Source organism: Phyllobates terribilis, unplaced genomic scaffold, assembly GCF_046119375.1.
Source record: "Phyllobates terribilis strain yellow unplaced genomic scaffold, ASM4611937v1 Scaffold_57__1_contigs__length_8443340, whole genome shotgun sequence".
Taxonomy (NCBI): Eukaryota; Metazoa; Chordata; class Amphibia; order Anura; family Dendrobatidae; genus Phyllobates; species Phyllobates terribilis.
Window position 1 is genome coordinate 3,740,157 of NW_027362817.1, and position 18,516 is coordinate 3,758,672.

At 47.5% G+C, this 18,516-nt stretch overlaps 1 long non-coding RNA gene across 3 annotated transcripts in view; it reads left to right on the forward strand.

Annotated features, from left to right (window-relative positions):
- LOC141192316 (uncharacterized) overlaps window positions 1-18,516 on the forward strand; it is a 110,947-nt gene that overhangs the window by 59,633 nt on the left and 32,798 nt on the right. For all 3 annotated transcript variants that reach the window (XR_012265868.1, XR_012265869.1, XR_012265867.1), the window contains exon 5: window positions 431-961. This is a non-coding gene — a long non-coding RNA (uncharacterized lncRNA). The remainder of the gene's footprint in view (window positions 1-430; window positions 962-18,516) is intronic.

Here is an 18,516-nt window from a genome sequence, read left to right on the forward strand (position 1 = left end):
AGTGACTATCTCTTGAAGCTCATCAAGAGAATGCCAAGAGTATGCAAAGCAGTCATCAAAGCAAAAGGTGGCTACTTTGAAGAACCTAGAATATAAGACATATTTTCAGTTGTTTCACACTTTTTTGTTAAGTATATAATTCCACATGTGTTAATTCATAGTTTTGATACCTTCAGTGTGAATGTACAATTTTTATAGTCCTGAAAATACAGAAAAATCTTTAAATGAGAAGGTGTGTCCAAACTTTTGGTCTGTACTGTATATTATAGAAAATCAATTAGTTTCTTTTAATAGATTACCTAATCAGTGTGAATCAATATAGAGATGATGGAATAATCTATGTGTATGTATGTATGCAAATGTGTATATGCACATGACTTATGTTAATAGTTAATGAATATATAACTAATAGCTTCTATTCTTATTGTAGATATGAACAACTAAATGATTTCCTGGGAATGACTTATGCATATGCACGGCTGATAACAGAGCTTCATATCGAGTTGGCAAAGATAGCGCTGAGAGACAAACTCACCCCTCCCATCGGAATTCCTAAGGCATTAGTTAGGTCAAAAGATACATGGACGAACAAATTATAGCGTGCCGAGTTATCAGAAAAGAGCAATAAATTTTACTAATCCCACCTAGAAGGAGAATGCTATTTAACCCCATGTCTACGTAATAAAGTATGCCATTTTGCGTGGTTCAGTCTCTGAGTGAAGTTTTTCAACCAGATTAGCCGATTTGGTTAATTAGCTTCTCTGCATGTACTCGGACATCTTTAATTTGGAGAGCAGTTATCTAGTGTATCTTAAATTGGTGAAATCTTCACAAATGGTGCCGTGAATCGGATCACACTCAAGGGGAACTCTATGTCTCGGGGTGCCCATCACTGGACCACCTATGGACGAGCCGGGACTGCTCAAAGCGAGAGCCTGATCAACTCTCATCACTGAATTCGGTAAGTCTGCAGATTTAATGAATCCGTAGTGCTTATTCGTATTTTGAGCGGTCTCTGGTGAGTTTGTGGTGTCTAGATTGGCCCTTAGGGACAGCCCCCTGTGACTGGGCGGGTCCCCACTGTGTGATTCCAAGAACTCTGGTTTGTAGTCGCTCCTGGCTAACTGCTGCTCTGTGGTATATCCGGGGTCCCGTCCCATTAGAACGATCTTTGTACGCAGGGGCATACACGTATACACTTGAGAATTTAGGAAAATTTCTTTGTTTATAACGCGGGCACGCAGGGAGTGACGTCGTGTATTAAGTCGTCATTAGGACGCGGGCGCGCCGGGCAGACCAATCCTCTATTAAGTCGTGGGACACGCGGGGAGTGAAGTTACTGATAAGTCGTGTATTAAGACATCATTAGGACGCGGGCACGCGGGGTTAACCAATCCTCTATTAAGACGTGGAATACGCGGGGAGCCAACTGCATCGTTAAGTCGTATATTAAGGCGTCACTAGGACGCGGGTGCGCTGGGTGTTCAGTGCTTCATTAAGTCGTAAAAGAATCAATTCAGTGCTTGTTAGACAGTGTAGGGACTTGTTACAATTCTACTTGTGTATCAGATGCCTGGTCGTGGTCATAGGTCTAAGGGGACGGGACGCGTGGAGCCAAAATCATAAAAAAACTAAAGACATTGTTTGTGTCGCAGGGGTCGCTTGATCAGGAACAACAGGACCCCAAAGATATAGTTGCTAGAAGAGAAGGAAGGAAATATATAGAGAAAACCAAAAAAGTAATGTCATTGTGTGGGTTGTACCCGGGGGGGGGGGGTGGATTACAGTACGAGATGTTGAATGCAGCAATTTGTGAAAACGGGAAAACTGGAAGATAATGGGTCATTGCAAAGTGAATACATGTGGAAAAAGGCTGCGCTGAGTTTATCGAAAGAAGGGAAAAAGTATGTGCAGAAACTTAAACAGTTAACTAAAATATGTGAGCTACCAGATAAGGGCCGGTTACAGCCGCTAGAATGGCAGAAGAAAAAGGGCAAGCTAAAAGATAAAGGATTGTTACAAACAGCTTTGGCTTGATATAGAACAGCAGAGAATTTGTCAAAAGAAGGGTGGGTGGAGGAAGAAAATACAGACAATAAGGGAAAGACGCCATGTTATGTGTATTACAAAGATAGATACTGCTCTCCAGCTACCGCCTGATAATGGCGGACGGGGGGATGGAACTGTACAAATTGCAGTCAGCAGAATCCTGATAATAGAGATACTTGTCTTGCATGCGGGGCACCACGTCCCAGACCTCACACTGTTCCTCCCCTCCCCATCATGCCTCCACCACCGCCCTATAATGGCGGTGCAATGAATTGCTGTTGGGTGTGTTCTAATTGTGGCCAGCAGAATCCATTGTCAGCAGATTATTGTGTTGCATGTCACGCGCCCTGTCCAAGAGGCCCACCCCACACTATTACCCAAGCCACTCCTAGTGCCCCATCCTCATCATGCAGCGGCCATGTTACTAGACCCATTGCATCACCTCCGGCCTCTGACCAAATGTCAGTGGGTGTGCTCCTTCCCAGTGAAACGCACCGTTCCTGTAGGGTGCTTCCTTCTGGTGGCAGCCATCTTGGCACACCCAGAATACAGGCCGCAATACACACTATACCCGGAATGGGTATGATGAAGATCATCATGATCAGTGTGTGACACAACTTAGAGCTACAATCAACAATATTCTGAACTATGTTGGAACAACGAACCTTACTTCTATTGCTCTTCCTGCTATAAGTTCTGGAATGTATGGATTTCCTCTGCAAGCCTGTGCCCAAGCGATAGTCCAAGCTATACGGGAGTATAGAGAACTAACTACGTTGGAGGAGATAAGAATAATCAGCAATGGCTATCATAATTCTCAAATTCTCACCCGAGCTGTGGAAAGTGTCACAGCTAGATTAGACTCACTCAGCCGCCAGATGACCTCAGAAGATAACCCAAATGAACAATTTCCTAGACAACCAAGCCCACCTCCTGTTGCTGTGTTGCCGGTATCGCCCTCAACATCTTCTCAGGCAGAATCTCCAGATCACCATAATAGATATGTGGCATTCACACCCTCGCAAGTTAATCAACTGATTACTCAACTACCTGACCCAGACAGACACCCTATGGCGTTCTACAGAAGAATCAGGCAAATTCAACAAACTTATTCAGCCACTTGGAAAGATCTTCATGAAATCACTAGCATTAGAGCGGAAGATGCCTTCTGGCCAATAATTCAAGTAGCTCTGAATGACAGCCAAGTGACAGACAAGGAGACTTACCAATCAGGAGGAGCTTTTTGTCAACAACTTCAGCAATGGGCCAAGGAGCGGCTCACAGACTCATCTACCAGTGTATCGGACTGTACTCAAGAATCAGGGGAGAATGTTGAAAAATTTTACACCAGAATCTATACTCTGTTCAAGGATCAAGGGTTCGATGAAGATCAGAGGATCCAACAAAATCTGCTGGTCACTTCATTTGTTAGGGGACTCAGAGAGGAAATCTCAGTGAAGCTTACGGACTCCAGGCCAGAATACGTGGACATGTATCCGCAAAAGGCACTCCTCATTGCTGAAGCTATAGAGAAACAATTGAATGCTGTACCAAGGCCTGCTCCAAAGCCTATTCCAGCACCTACACCGACTCCTGTTCCTGCTCCTACTCCAGCTGCTCTAGCAGTCTATCAACCTGTAGATAATCAATAAGAACAGTTGCCATATCCCCCAGGATACCCACAACAACTATACCGCTCAACCCCACAATGGATGGGTCCTCCACAAATGTACAGAGGACCGAGTTTAAGACTAAGGGAAACAATCTGTTACCGTTGTAATCAACCAGTGCATTTCAGAAGAGGATGTCCGGAGAATAGAGGGGATCCTTTCTATGGCTCAATGCCACTCTCCTACAACCTGCAAATTAAAAGAAGAGATTCTCCACGCTACCAAGGGAATCCACGGTACTACCACCAAGAGTATAGACAGCCATCACGGCAGCCACCACAGAGAGAGTATGAGACAACGCCAAGAGAACCTGTGCAGAATTATACAGAATTACGCTATTCATATTTCATATTTACATGCGCTAAAATTTCTCGTTTATTTCAATTTTCTACAGTTGTAATGCTATTCATATTTCCTACTTCATATTTACATACTCAGCGTTACAGTGTACTACTTTGTTTGTTCATTGTACATGGAATTAGCTCCTCTTAGTAAGCACCTGTTCACACCTATTTCTTGTAGTGGAAGTGCCGTCATTTTCTTTGTTACTAGATTAAAGCTTTGACTGAGCACTCCACCCCCATGCCGCAGGTGGTTTTAATTGCATCAGGATCTTACTTTCCCACACATAAGCAGACGGATGTCCCTTAGAGAGGTATTCACATTGTTAGGTCCTGACATCGAGAAACGCCTTATCGCGGCTGTCAGGTACACATGAATTGGCCAATTTATGCGCTAAGATTTCTCATTTATTTCTATATTCTACAGCAGTAATGCTATTCATATTTCATACTTCATATTTACATGCGCTAAAATTTCTCATTTATTTCAATTTTCTACAACAGTAATGCTATTCATATTTCATACTTATATATGAAGGTAGCTCCTCTTAGTAAGCACCTGTTCACACCTATTTCTTGTAGTGGAAGTGCCGTCATTTTCTTTGTTACTAGATTTAAGCTTTGACTGAGCACTCCACCCCCATGCCGCAGGTGGTTTTAGTTGCATCAGGATCTTACTTTCCCACACATAACCAGACGGAAAATATGAAGTATGAAATATGAATAGCATTACTACTGTAGAATATAGAAATAAATGAGAATTCTTAGTGCATAAATTGGCCAATTCATGTGTACCTGACAACCACGATAAGTCGTTTCTCGATGTCAGGACCTAACAATGTGAATACCTCTCTAAGGGACATCTGTCTGCTTATGTGTGGGAAAGTAAGATCCTGATGCAATTAAAACCACCTGCGGCATGGGGGTGGAGTGCTCAGTCAAAGCTTAAATCTAGCAACAAAGAAAATGACAGCACTTCCACTACAAGAAATAGGTGTGAACAGGTGCATACTAAGAGGAGCTACCTCCATGTACAATGAACAAACGAAGTAGCACATTGTAACGCTGAGTATGTAAATATGAAGTATGAAATATGAATAGCATTACTGTTGTAGAATATAGAAATAAATGAGAAATCTTAGTGCATAAATTGGCCAATTCATGTGTACCTGACACCCGCGATAAGGCGTTTCTCGATGTCAGGACCTAACAATGTGAATACCTCTCTAAGGGACATCTGTCTGCTTATGTGTGGGAAAGTAAGATCCTGATGCAATTAAAACCACCTGCGGCATGGGGGTGGAGAGCTCAGTCAAAGCTTAAATCTAGTAACAAAGAAAATGACGGCACTTCCACTACAAGAAATAGGTGTGAACAGGAGCTTACTAGAAGGAGCTACCTCCATGTACAATGAACAAACAAAGTAGCACACTGTAACGCTGAGTATGTAAATATGAAGTATGAAATATGAATAGCATTACTGCTGTAGAAAATTGAAGTAAACAAGAAATTTTAGTGCATGTAAATATGAAGTATGAAATATGAATAGCATTACTGTTGTAGAATATAGAAATAAATGAGAAATCTTACCGCATAAATTGGCCAATTCATGTGTACCTGGCAGCCGCGATAAGGCGTTTCTCGATGTCAGGATCTAACTGTGAATACCTCTCTAAGGGACATCCGTCTGGTTATGTGTGGGAAAGTAAGATCCTGATGCAATTAAAACCACCTGCGGAATGGGGGTGGAGTGCTCAGTCAAAGCTTAAATCTAGTAACAAAGAAAATGACGGCACTTCCACTACAAGAAATAGGTGTGAACAGGTGCTTACTAAGAGGAGCTACCTCCATGTACAATGAACAAACAAAGTAACACACTGTAACGCTGAGTATGTAAATATGAAGTATGAAATATGAATAGCATTACTGCTGTAGAAAATTGAAATAAACGAGAAATTTTAGCGCATGTAAATATGAAGTATGAAATATGAATAGCATTACTGCTGTAGAATATAGATATAAATGAGAAATCTTAGCGCATAAATTGGCCAATTCATGTGTACCTGACAGCCGCGATAAGGCGTTTCTCAATATCAGGACCTACCAATGTGAATACCTCTCTAAGGGACATCCGTCAGCTTATGTGTGGGAAAGTAAGATCCTGTTGTAATTAAAACCACCTGCGGCATGGGGGTGGAGTGCTCAGTCAAAGCTTAAATCTAGTAACAAAGAAAATGACGGCACTTCCACTACAAGAAATAGGTGTGAAGAGGTGTAGTGTCGGCGTCCCTGCCTCCTGCTAGGCAGAGACGCCGTTCCCCTCACCTCCCTGCTCCGTCCTCGGCGTCCTCTTGCCGCGCTGCTGGCAGTGCTCGCTGCTTCCCCCGCACTGTGCTCTCTCTTAAAGGGGCCGCGCGCGCCGTCCTAAGGTGTCCCCGGCCAATTGCCGGTGGAGCTCCCATATATAAGGCACTTCCTCCAAAATGGAGGTGCCCGAGCAAAGTTGTTGCAAAGCCTTTCACCTCTGCTTCAGCCCTCAGGTCCCGTTGCCAGTCTGTTTTCCAGCTCTGTATACCGGCTTGCCTTCACTGCGGTCCGACAGTCTGTCTACCAGCATCCGCCAGTCTGTCTACGGAGCAGTCCGCCTGCGGATCAGGAAGCACCTGCCTGATACCACCTGCCAGCCAGCCGAGAGACTCTTACCCGCTCACCTGGGAGCGCTCACCTGCTACCCGCCAGCTAGCCTACCAGGAGGCTCTGCCGTCACTTGCCGTGACCACCTGTCAGCCAGCCGAGAGACTCTTACCCGCTCACCTGGGAGCGCTCACCTGCTACCCGCCTGCTAGCCTACCTGGAGGCCCTGCCGTCACTTGCCGTGACCACCTGCCTGTCTAGAGACTCTTCCCCTGCAGTCACTTGCCGTGACCACCCGCCTGTCTGGAGACTGTCCCCGTCACTTGCCGTGACCTCCTTCCCTTCTACCCAGAGACTGTTCCTGTCACTTGCCGTGACTACCTGCCCACCTTCCCTGGGAGCCACCCGCTTCCTTACAAGGACTGCCCCTTTGTATAGTAGCTCAGAGGTTCCACCTCCCAGACCAGTTACAACAGGTGCTTACTAAGATCAGCTACCTCCATGTACAATAAACGGGAACTAAACAAGTCTTATGGCAGTCCTGTCCCCAGCGAAGGACCTCTCTGGCAAAAGGGCATGAGAGAGTCCAGGTAGAACATGGAAGAAGATGCTCTCAGAGTGCAGCATTCCCACCTGCAGAGTTATGGATTCGGTGATGAATTGGATGGGATGCGGTAAGAGACCCCCGTCCACGGAGGCAACAGATAAGGGTTTGGCCAGAGGTTTGGTGGGAATGCGGTATTTCTCTACCAGGGACTGGGAAATGAGATTTCCGGCAGCTCCAGAATCAAGTTGAGCTAGTTCAAAGTAACGGTTCTCCCCGCAGATGATAGAGACCGACAGCATCAGAGATGGAGAGGTTTTATTCTTATCTAGGACGACCTCTCTGAGCGATCCTAGACACAGGCGTTTCCCGACCTCTCGAGGCAGGAACGGATCCGGTGCTCCTTACTGCCACAGTAGAAGCAGCTCCCCTCGGCACGGCGTGACTCTTGACGGGTTTTGACCATCTTGGTCTGGTCGACCTGAATAGGCTCGGGTGAGTGCACCTGGGGAGTAACAGAGGAAGTTACGGGATTCTGGAAGGTAGGAGCTAGGCGAGGAAACCTCTTCTCACGGGTGACCTCTTTGGTACGCTCCTGGAACCGGATGTCAATCCGGGTGGCAAATGTTATTAAGTCGTCGAGAGTGGTAGGAATGTCCCGACCGGCAAGTTCATCTTTAATCCGGCCGGATAGACATTCCCAGAAGACGGACACCAAGGCGTCGTTATCCCAGGCAAGCTCAGAAGCAAGGGTACGGAACCGTATGGCATACTGGCCCATGGTGTGACTCCCTTGACGGAGGCGTAGCAAAGATAAGGCGGATGAGTTCTTTCGTCCTGGTTCGTCGAAGACTTTCCGGAAGGCCGTGAGAAAGGCTGGCAGGTTGGACACCAGGGGGTCTCCTCTCTCACATAGAGGATTTATCTAAGCCAGCGCCTCCCCAGTGAGATGGCACATGATGAAGGCCACTTTGGCTCGGTCGGTGGAAAACTGGTGTGCCAAAAGTTCAAAGTGCAGGGTGCACTGGTTAATGAAGCCCCGTGCCTGACCGGGATCTCCACCAAAACGAGGCGGGGCGGAAAGGCGGGGATCGGGAAGGGATGCTATGGTAGTGATGGGCAGCGGCGCTGCCGGGGTAGTAGTTGTGCGAGTGGAAGCAGCTCCCGACGAGGCAGTCAGTGTGTCCAGGCGGGAGTGAACACTACGCAGGTGGCCCAAGATGGAGTCCTGTTGGGACCTCTGACGGAAAAGTTCATGACATAGGTCCGAGAGCGAGGGAGCTTGGGTGCCACCGGGTTCCATGGACCGAGCAAACTGTAACGGGTCTGGGAGGTGGAACCTCTGAGCTACTATACAAAGGGGCAGTCCCACACATAACCAGACGGATGTCCCTTAGAGAGGTATTCACATTGTTAGATCCTGACATCGAGAAACGCCTTATCGCGGCTGTCAGGTACACATGAATTGGCCAATTTATGCGCTAAGATTTCTCATTTATTTCTATATTCTACAACAGTAATGCTATTCATATTTCATACTTCATATTTACATGCACTAAAATTTCTTGTTTATTTCAATTTTCTACATCGGTAATGCTATTCATATTTCGTACTTCATATTTACATACTCAGCGTTACAGTGTGCTACTTTGTTTATTTATTGGACATGGAGGTAGCTCCTCTTAGAAAGCACCTGTTCACACCTATTTCTTGTAGTGGAAGTGCCGTCATTTTCTTTGTTACTAGATTTAAGCTTTGACTGAGCACTCCACCCCCATGCCGCAGGTGGTTTTAATTGCATCAGGATCTTACTTTCCCACACATAAGCAGACGGATGTCCCTTAGAGAGGTATTCACATTGTTAGTTTCTGACATCGAGAAACGCCTTATCGCGGCTGTCAGGTACACATGAATTGGCTAATTTGTGCGCTAAGATTTCTCATTTATTTCTATATTCTACAACAGTAATGCTATTCATATTTCATACTTCTTATTTACATGCACTAAAATTTCTCGTTTATTTCAATTTTCTGCAGCAGTAATGCTATTCATATTTCATACTTCATATTTACATACTCAGCGTTACAGTGTGCTGCTTTGTTTTTTCATTGTACATGGAGGTAGCTCCTTCTAGTAAGCACTAGTGTTGAGCGATACCTTCCGATATCGGGAAATATTGGATCGGATTGGATCGGACCGATACCGAAAAAGTATCGGGTATCGCCGATTCCGATACCGGAAACCAATGCAAGTCAATGGGACAGAAATATCGGAATGAAATTAAACCCTTTCTTTCCTTGTAGGTTAATTCTACATGAAGGAAAACAACTAAGAATAATGTAGAATGTATTGGGGGAGGTGGGGGAGACAATAAAGGCATAGAGGTTTAGCCCAATCAAATGGAATAGCAGGAATTAATATTTTTTTTAAGACGTTCTGAGTTACGGAAATATTGACTATGTTAAGTATTTTTATATTTTGTCAGATATTTATGTTTCACTACTTCCATGCTCTTCACCTTCTTTTTTACTTCTCCCACACTTTCTCCTTCATCATCCTCAGCATCTTTTTCATCCACTTCTTCTTCACCTTCTTCATCTTCTTCTTCTTCACCTTCTTCGTATTATTCTTTTTTTTTACATTCTTCATATTCTACTTCTTCATCTTCTTCATATTCTTCTTCTTCATCATATTCTTATTTGTGGCAGGCATTCCTGTAGTTGTTATCTATAAAAGGTTGGACATTACACCTTTCGTTCTGCCCGTCACAAAAGATTTACAACAGGATTTGTCCGCGTTCAGTTTGGCCTGCAGCAGCAGGTCTTTTCCAGGGGCACCACGAGGAGGAACGGACTCACCCCCATTCACTGCTTAGTCATCTTCTGCTTATAATTTAGATATTATCTTTTGCTCTGATTTTTAGTCTTATGCTTAATGTTCTTACGCTTTTTGTTCTGCAGCTTCTTGTATTTCTGCTTCTTGGTTTTCTGTCTCTTGTTCTTCTGTATCTTGGTGCTTGTCTTCTCTTCTTTGTCCTCTTGGTCAACTTCTTCAGGGTCATCTTCTTGGTCTTCTTCGGGGTGGTCTTCAGGGTCGTCGTCTTCGGGGGTCCTCGTCTTTGGGGTCCTCGTCTTCTTCGGGTTGGTCTTCGGGGTCCTCGTCTTCTTCGGGGTGGTCTTCAGGGTCCTCGTCTTCTTCGGGGTGGTCTTCAGGGTCCTCGTCTTCGGGGTGGTCTTCAGGGTCCTCGTCTTCAGGGTCGTCATCTTCGGGGTCCTCGTCTTCTTAGGGTTGGTCTTCAGGGTCCTCGTCTTCAGGATCCTCGTCAGGGAGATCTAGAGTGATTACCAAGAACCATTTCAAAAAGCTTGAACTTGGAAATGTAGCAGAAGGTACAAGAAAGCTGAGGAACTACCGAGGACCAGCTGACAGTACTGGAACCCGGATGGGTAGCAGAAGGTACAAGAGCCAATGGAACTGCCGAAGACCAGCTGATGGTACTGGAACTCGGTTACTAAGCAGGAGGTACCTGTGCCAGAAAGCACTACCAAGGACCAGCAGACGTTGGTGGAACTTGGATACCGAGAAGGAGGCACCTAATCCAAAGGCACTGCCGAGAACCAGCTAACGGTACTGGAACCCGGATGGGTAGCAGAAGGTACCCATGTAAAAAAAAGTTCAAGGCCGCGAGCCGGCCGCAGTTACCAAAACCCACAGTCCTACAGGGGGTGCTTGTCCTATTGGCACTATGGAACCAGCCTTCATTGCCAGATCCCGCAGCCCACATAGGAGTCACCTAAACTGCAGGCACCATAGAGTCGGCTAACCCGACCGCAACACGACAGGACAACGCATTGGAGGCAAAGTGACGTTGACACTACCCGGAAACAGCTGGCGTGCTGGAACCAGGCTGGGCAGGAGGGAGTACCCATGCCAAAGTCACTGCCGAGAACCAGCTGACGGTACTGGAACCCGGATGGGTAGTAGAAGGTACAAGAGCAAATGGAACTACCGAGGACCAGCTGACGGTACTGGAACCCAGATGGGTAGCAGAAGGTACAAGAGCCAATGGAACTGCCGAAGACCAGCTGACGGTACTGGAACTCGGTTACTAAGCAGGAGGTACCTGTGCCAGAAAGCACTACCAAGGACCATGAGACGTTGGTGGAACTTGGATACCGAGAAGGAGGCACCTAATCCAAAGGCACTGCCGAGAACCAGCTGGCGGTGCTGGAACCCAGGGTAAATACTAAAAACAGAGTGGAGCCAGAGGTGTAATTGGAGCAAGTTTTAAATCAGTAGTACAGTGGATGTGGACAAAGCAGGAGAATTTGCCGGACACACAGCAGGGGAACAGCTGACGTTACTGAACCCCAATAACACTGGAGCAAGCGTTGACTGTGCAGATGGCACTTCTGAGCAGCAACTAGCGGTATTGGAGCTCAGGGATAATACTGAAAACAGAGGAGCCAGAGGAGTATTTGGAGGAGGTTTTAAATCAGTAGTACAGTGGATGTGGACAAAGCAGGAGAAATTGCCGTCAGCACAGCAGGGGAACAGCTGACGTTATCGAACGCCAATAACACGGCAGCAAGTGTTGACTGTGCAGACGGCACTTCCGAGCACCAACTGGCGGTGTTGGAGCTCAGGGATAATACTGAAAACAGAGGAGCCAGAGGTGTATTTGGAGGAGGTTTTAAATCAGTAGTACAGTGGATGTGGACAGAGCAGGAGAAATTGCCATCCGCACAGCAGGGGAACAGCTGACGTTACTGAACCCCAGTAACACGGCAGCAAGTGTTGACTGTGCAGACGGCACTTCCGAGCGCCAACTGGCGGTGTTGGAGCTCAGGGATAATACTGAAAACAGAGGAGCCAGAGGTGTAATTGGAGCAACTTTAAAATCTGTAGTAGTGAGAATGTGGACAGAGCAGGAGAAATTGCCGTCCGCACAGCAGGGGAACAGCTGACGTTACTGAACCCCAATGACACGGCAGCAAGTGTTGACTGTGCAGACGGCACTTCCGAGCGCCAACTGGCGGTGTTGGAGCTCAGGGATAATACTGAAAACAGAGGAGCCAGAAGTGTAATTTGAGCAACTTTAAAATCTGTAGTAGTGAGAATGTGGACAGAGCAGGAGAAATTGCCGTCGGCACAGCAGGGGAACAGCTGACATTACTGAACCCCAATGACACGGCAGCAAGTGTTGACTGTGCAGACGGCACTTCCGAGCGCCAACTGGCGGTGTTGGAGCTCAGGGATAATACTGAAAACAGAGGAGCCAGAGGTGTAATTGGAGCAACTTTAAAATCTGTAGTAGTGAGAATGTGGACAGAGCAGGAGAAATTGCTGTCCGCACAGCAGGGGAACAGCTGACGTTACTGAACCCCAATGACACGGCAGCAAGTGTTGACTGTGCAGACGGCACTTCCGAGCGCCAACTGGCGGTGTTGGAGCTCAGGGATATTACTGAAAACAGAGGAGCCAGAGGTGTATTTGGAGGAGGTTTTAAATCAGTAGTACAGTGGATGTGGACAGAGCAGGAGAAATTGCCGTCCGCACAGCAGGGGAACAGCTGACGTTACTGAACCCCAATAACACGGCAGCAAGTGTTGACTGTGCAGACGGCACTTCCGAGCGCCAACTGGCGGTGTTGGAGCTCAGGGATAATACTGAAAACAGAGGAGCCAGAGGTGTAATTGGAGCAACTTTAAAATCTGTAGTAGTGAGAATGTGGACAGAGCAGGAGAAATTGCCGTCTGCACAGCAGGGGAACAACTGACGTTACTGAACCCCAATGACACGGCAGCAAGTGCTGACTGTGCAGACGGCACTTCCGAGCGCCAACTGGCAGGGTTGGAGCTCAGGGATAATACTGAAAACAGAGGAGCCAGAGGTGTAATTGGAGCAACTTTAAAATCTGTAGTAGTGAGAATGTGGACAGAGCAGGAGAAATTGCCGTCCGCACAGCAGGGGAACAGCTGACGTTACTGAACCCCAATAACACGGCAGCAAGTGTTGACTGTGCAGACGGCACTTCCGAGCGCCAACTGGCGGTGTTGAAACTCAGGGATAATACTGAAAACAGAGGAGCCATAGGTGTAATTGGAGCAACTTTAAAATCTGTAGTAGTGAGAATGTGGACAGAGCAGGAGAAATTGCCGTCCGCACAGCAGGGGAACAACTGACGTTACTGAACCCCAATGACACGGCAGCAAGTGTTGACTGTGCAGACGGCACTTCCGAGCGCCAACTGGCGGTGTTGGAGCTCAGGGATAATACTGAAAACAGAGGAGCCTGAGGTGTATTTGGAGGAGGTTTTAAATCAATAGTACAGTGGATGTGGACAGAGCAGGAGAAATTGCCGTCCGCACCTCACGGGAACAGCTGACGTTACTGAACCCCAATAACACGGCAGCAAGTGTTGACTGTGCAGACGGCACTTCTGAGTGCCAACTGGCGGTGTTGGAGCTCAGGGATAATACTGAAAACAGAGGAGCCAGAGGTGTAATTGGAGCAACTTTAAAATCTGTAGTAGTGAGAATGTGGACAGAGCAGGAGAAATTGCCGTCCGCACAGCAGGGGAACAGCTGACGTTACTGAACCCCAATAACACGGCAGCAAGTGTTGACTGTGCAGACGGCACTTCCAAGCGCCAACTGGCGGTGTTGGAGCTCAGGGATTACAGTTCAGGTGGTAGAAACATGAACACAACAGGAGACCTGAATACTGTTGCCAACCAATTATTTATTCTGGAAGAGGACTGGCAAATTCATGAGAGATCCAGGCCTTGTTCATTTTGAGAAAAGTAAGCCGGTCAATGTTATCGGAGGATAGTCGCATGCGAAGGTCTGTTAGTACACCACCTGCGGCACTAAAGACGCGTTCCGATAATACACTAGCAGCAGGGCAAGCTAGCACCTCCAATGCATACTGACTAAGCTCTGGCCATGTATCCAGCTTACAGACCCAAAACTTGAAGGGAGAAGAGCCGTCTGCGAGTACACTAAGAGGGCAAGACATGTAGTCTGTCACCATCTGACGGAAACGTTGCCTCCTGCTGACTGGAGCCGTCTGTGATGGTGTAGACATTTGTGGCGGCGGGGACACAAAACTTTGCCACATTTCGGCCATACTGGTCTTACCTTGTGCTGAGGCGCTGCTTCTGCTCCCTCTTTGTGCAGAGCTTCCTCCACTGCCTCGACGCACTGAGCTGCTTTGTAAAGCACTAGCAGCACTGCTCTCGGTTGGAATGGAGAACATGATGGAATGCACCAGTGCGTCTTGGTACTCCCACATTTTACGCTCCCGGTTCAACGGTGTTATGAGGCTTTGTAAGTTGTCCCGGTAGCGAGGATCTAGGAGGGTGGACACCCAATAATCAGCCATGTTGAGAATGTGGGCGATGTGGCGGTCGTTTCTCAGGCACTGCAGCATGAAATCAACCATGTGCTGCAGACTGCCAACTGGCCAAGAAACGCTGTCCCCTGCTTGAGGCGTGATCTCTGCCTGCTCTGCATCACCCCACCCTCGCTCTAGATACTGACTACTAGAGCATTGTGTACCTCCCTCCTCTGGACAGATGTCTTCCTCATCCATTGACTCCTCCTCATCCTCCTCACAAAGTGTCCCCTGCCTAGGCCTTTGTGAGGAACCAGGTTGCGCAGACTGTAGAGAAGCAGATGGCATTTGTGACTCCTCATCCTCCACCTCTTCCAAAACCACGTCCCTTAGTGCTTGCAGTGTTTTTTCAAGCAGGCAGATAAGGGGGATAGTCATGCTGACTAGTGCATCATCTGCACTCGCCATCCACGTGGAATAATCGAAGGCACGCAAAACGTGGCAAATGTCCTTCATAAAGGCCCACTCAGTGGTGGTGAAGTGTGAACGGCGCGCACTGCGACTTGTTTGCGCCTGCTGCAGCTGGTACTCCATTACTGCTGCCTGCTGCTCACACAGCCTCTCCAACATATGTAACGTTGAATTCCACCTGGTGGGTAGGTCACATATGATGCGATGTTCCGGAAGACGTAATCGGCACTGCAGAGCTGCAATGCGTGATCTTGCATTGCTGGAATGCCGCAAGTGAGCGCACTCTATGCGGACCTTGTGAAGCAGTGCATCAAGATCCGGATAGTCCCTCAAAAAACTCTGCACGACCAAGTTGAGCACATGTGCCAGATATGGGATGTGAGTGAGGTTGCCTAGGCCCAGAGCTGCCTCCAGATTTCGGCCATTGTCACACACTACCATGCCTGCCTGGAGATTCGCTGGCACAAACCACACGTCGCTCTGCTGCTTGATGGCATTCCAGAGCTCCTGCGTTGTGTGGCTTCGATTCCCCAAAGAAATTAATTTTAATACGGCCTGTTGACGTTTGGCCACGGCTGTGCTCATATTGGTCACCATAACAGGTAACCGTTCACGGGTCGATGTGGAGGTAGACCGTGACGGCTCCTGCAGCGCTGATTCAGAGGAACTGGAGTATGAGGAGGAGTCAATGTGTACAGACTGGATTCCTGCAATCCTTGGAGTTGGCAGAACACGTACAGCGCCACTCTCAAGATCTGTACCCGGCTCCACAACATTTACCCAATGGGCAGTGAGGGAAAGGTATCGTCCCTGTCCATGCTTACTGGTCCACGCATCGGTGGTCAGGTGGACCATGCTACTGACGGTGTTTTGTAGCGCATGTTTAATTTTTCCCTCCACATGACATTGCAGGGCAGGGACAGCTTGCCTGCTGAAATAAAAGCGGCTGGGCACGTTGTATTGTGGGACTGCCAATGCCATAAAGTTACGGAATGTGTCAGTCTCCACCAGCCTGAATGATAGCATTTCAAGGGCCAGTAGTTTTGCAATGCCAGCATTCAGAGCCTGTGCTCGGGGGTGGTTTGCCGAGTATGGGCGCCTTTTCTCCCATGCCTGTGCTAACGATGGCTGTAGACTGGCCTGGGAGTGTGAGGATGACTGGGAAAGTGGTGCTGTGGGTGGAATTACACTGTGTCTCTGTACAACAGTGCCAGAGATTCTTCCATGGCGATCCTGTGAGGAAGCCGAACCAGCTGTGTGTGAGCTGGAGGAAGAGGCTACAACACAAGCTGAAGAGGTGGTAGGTGGCGCTGTAGGTTGGCCTTGGTCTTCAGTGTGTTTTTGTAACTCCACCACGTGCTTGGTCCGCACATGTTTCCACATATTTGTGGTATTGAGGTTGCTGACACTTTTCCCTCTTTTCACCTTCTGATTACACAGCTTGCATTTGACAAAGCAAATGTCATCTGCAACTGTGTCAAAAAAGGACCAGGCACTGCAAGTCTTGGGAGCGCCCGCTTTGGATTTTGGAAGAGCCATGCTCCTAATGGGTGCCGAAGTGGAGGCTACAGGCAACCAAGTCTGCCCCCTCCCTCTCCCTCCTTTTTGGGCTGTTCGGGGAATCTCTTCCTCAGAGCTGCTCCCACCACCTTCCTGTCCCTCACGCCATGATGGGTCAAGGACCTCATCATCTACACCACCCTCTTCAAACAACTGCTTCTCCTGGGTAGTCTCGACAGCACAGTACGCACCAGAAAGTGGCACCTGAGTCTCATCATCAGATGCGTACTGAGGTGTGCTGCTGACCATAGGCACTGGCCCACCCGCCTCTTCAGATTCAGAGAGACAAAACGGTTGCGCATCACTGCATACTACCTCTTCTTCAAATTCTCGAATTCTGCTTGGCTGGCCCCCTCTTTCCAAGCCAAGAGATTCAGAGAACAGAAGTAGAGATGGCTCCTGTCCAGGGCTCTCTGACTGCCTGGGCAATTTGGCAGGTGGTGAAGAGACAGATGGGTGCTCTTCAGTGCTCAGGACCTGAGAGGATCTGGAACTAATTGAAGTCGATGCGTTAGCTGCCATCCATCCGACAATGGCTTCAATTTGGTCCTCCCGCAGCAGTGGGGTACGGCTAGCTCCTACAAAGCTGCGCATAAAGGACTGTTCCCTGGTAAAACTGGGGGATGCTGAGTCACTGGTGCCCGCAGCAGGCACAGAATCCCCACGTCCTCTCCCTGCAGGCACAGAATCCTCACGTCCTCTCCCTGCAGAAACTCCACGCCCACGCCCACATGCCTTATTCCCTGCCTTCTTCATCTTGGTAGACTGCTAAAGATAGGCAGAAAAGTACTAAGGGCTTAGTGTGCTTATTCCTGAACAGCTGCTAACAGGTATAAGAAACACTAATTTTATAAAGTGTGGACTAGACTTTAATATGAGCTAATGTGGCCCACACAACTGTAAAGTGGAGTGTTTGGTGAACTTTATTTAGGTTTTTTTGTCACAAAAAGACACTGGATGTGCCTAAAGATGTAATAACGATAGTATCACAAACTTTTTGTAGCTATTACAATGTAGGAAGGTAACCTACAATGCAATAGATGAGGCTACAAAATATAGGCTAATACTAATCTGACTGGGGCTGCAGGGCCCAATGCTGCAGAAAGGCTCCTCTAACTACTCCTATATAGTGTGTTTGGAACCAATTTAGCTGAATATGGATGGAACCACCACACTAATAGGAGAAATCAGGAAAAATTATGAATTGGCAAAAAAGGACAATGTATGAGGCAGTGACACACACTGAGTGCACTACAACCAGACGTGGTTGAAGCACACACTACAGGGTGAGCTGCACTCACACACCAGACCTTGCAGACAGCGGTGAACAGTACAGATGCAGAGCACTGTGCACTAGCGCTGCAAGACCAAAAAAATTTCTCTATCTACTCCTATATAGTGTGTTTGGAACCAATTTAGCTGAATACGGATGGAACCACCACACTTATAGGAGATATCAGGAAAAATTATGAATTGGCAAAAAAGGACAATGTATGAGGCAGTGACACACACTGAGTGCACCACAACCAGACGTGGTTGAAGCACACACTACAGGGTGAGCTGCACTCACACACCAGACCTTGCAGAAAGCGGTGAACAGCACAGAGAACTGTGCACTAGCACTGCAAGGCACAGCGATTTATAAAGTAGCTTGGGTAAAGCAGAATAGACCAAATAGGTAGCTAAAACTGTCCCTCAGAACAACAGCGTCCTATCCCTAACTGAATTCACAGCAGAGTGAGCTCAAAATGGCGGCGGCGGCTTTTATAGTGCATCATGACATCATTTTAGCAGCCAATCACAGCCATGCCATTAGTTAAGATGCCTACATGCCTAACAGGATGTGCCCACACTTCTTAGGATCCTCATTGGCTGAATAAAATGAAAATGGCTCATTGCATTATGGGAA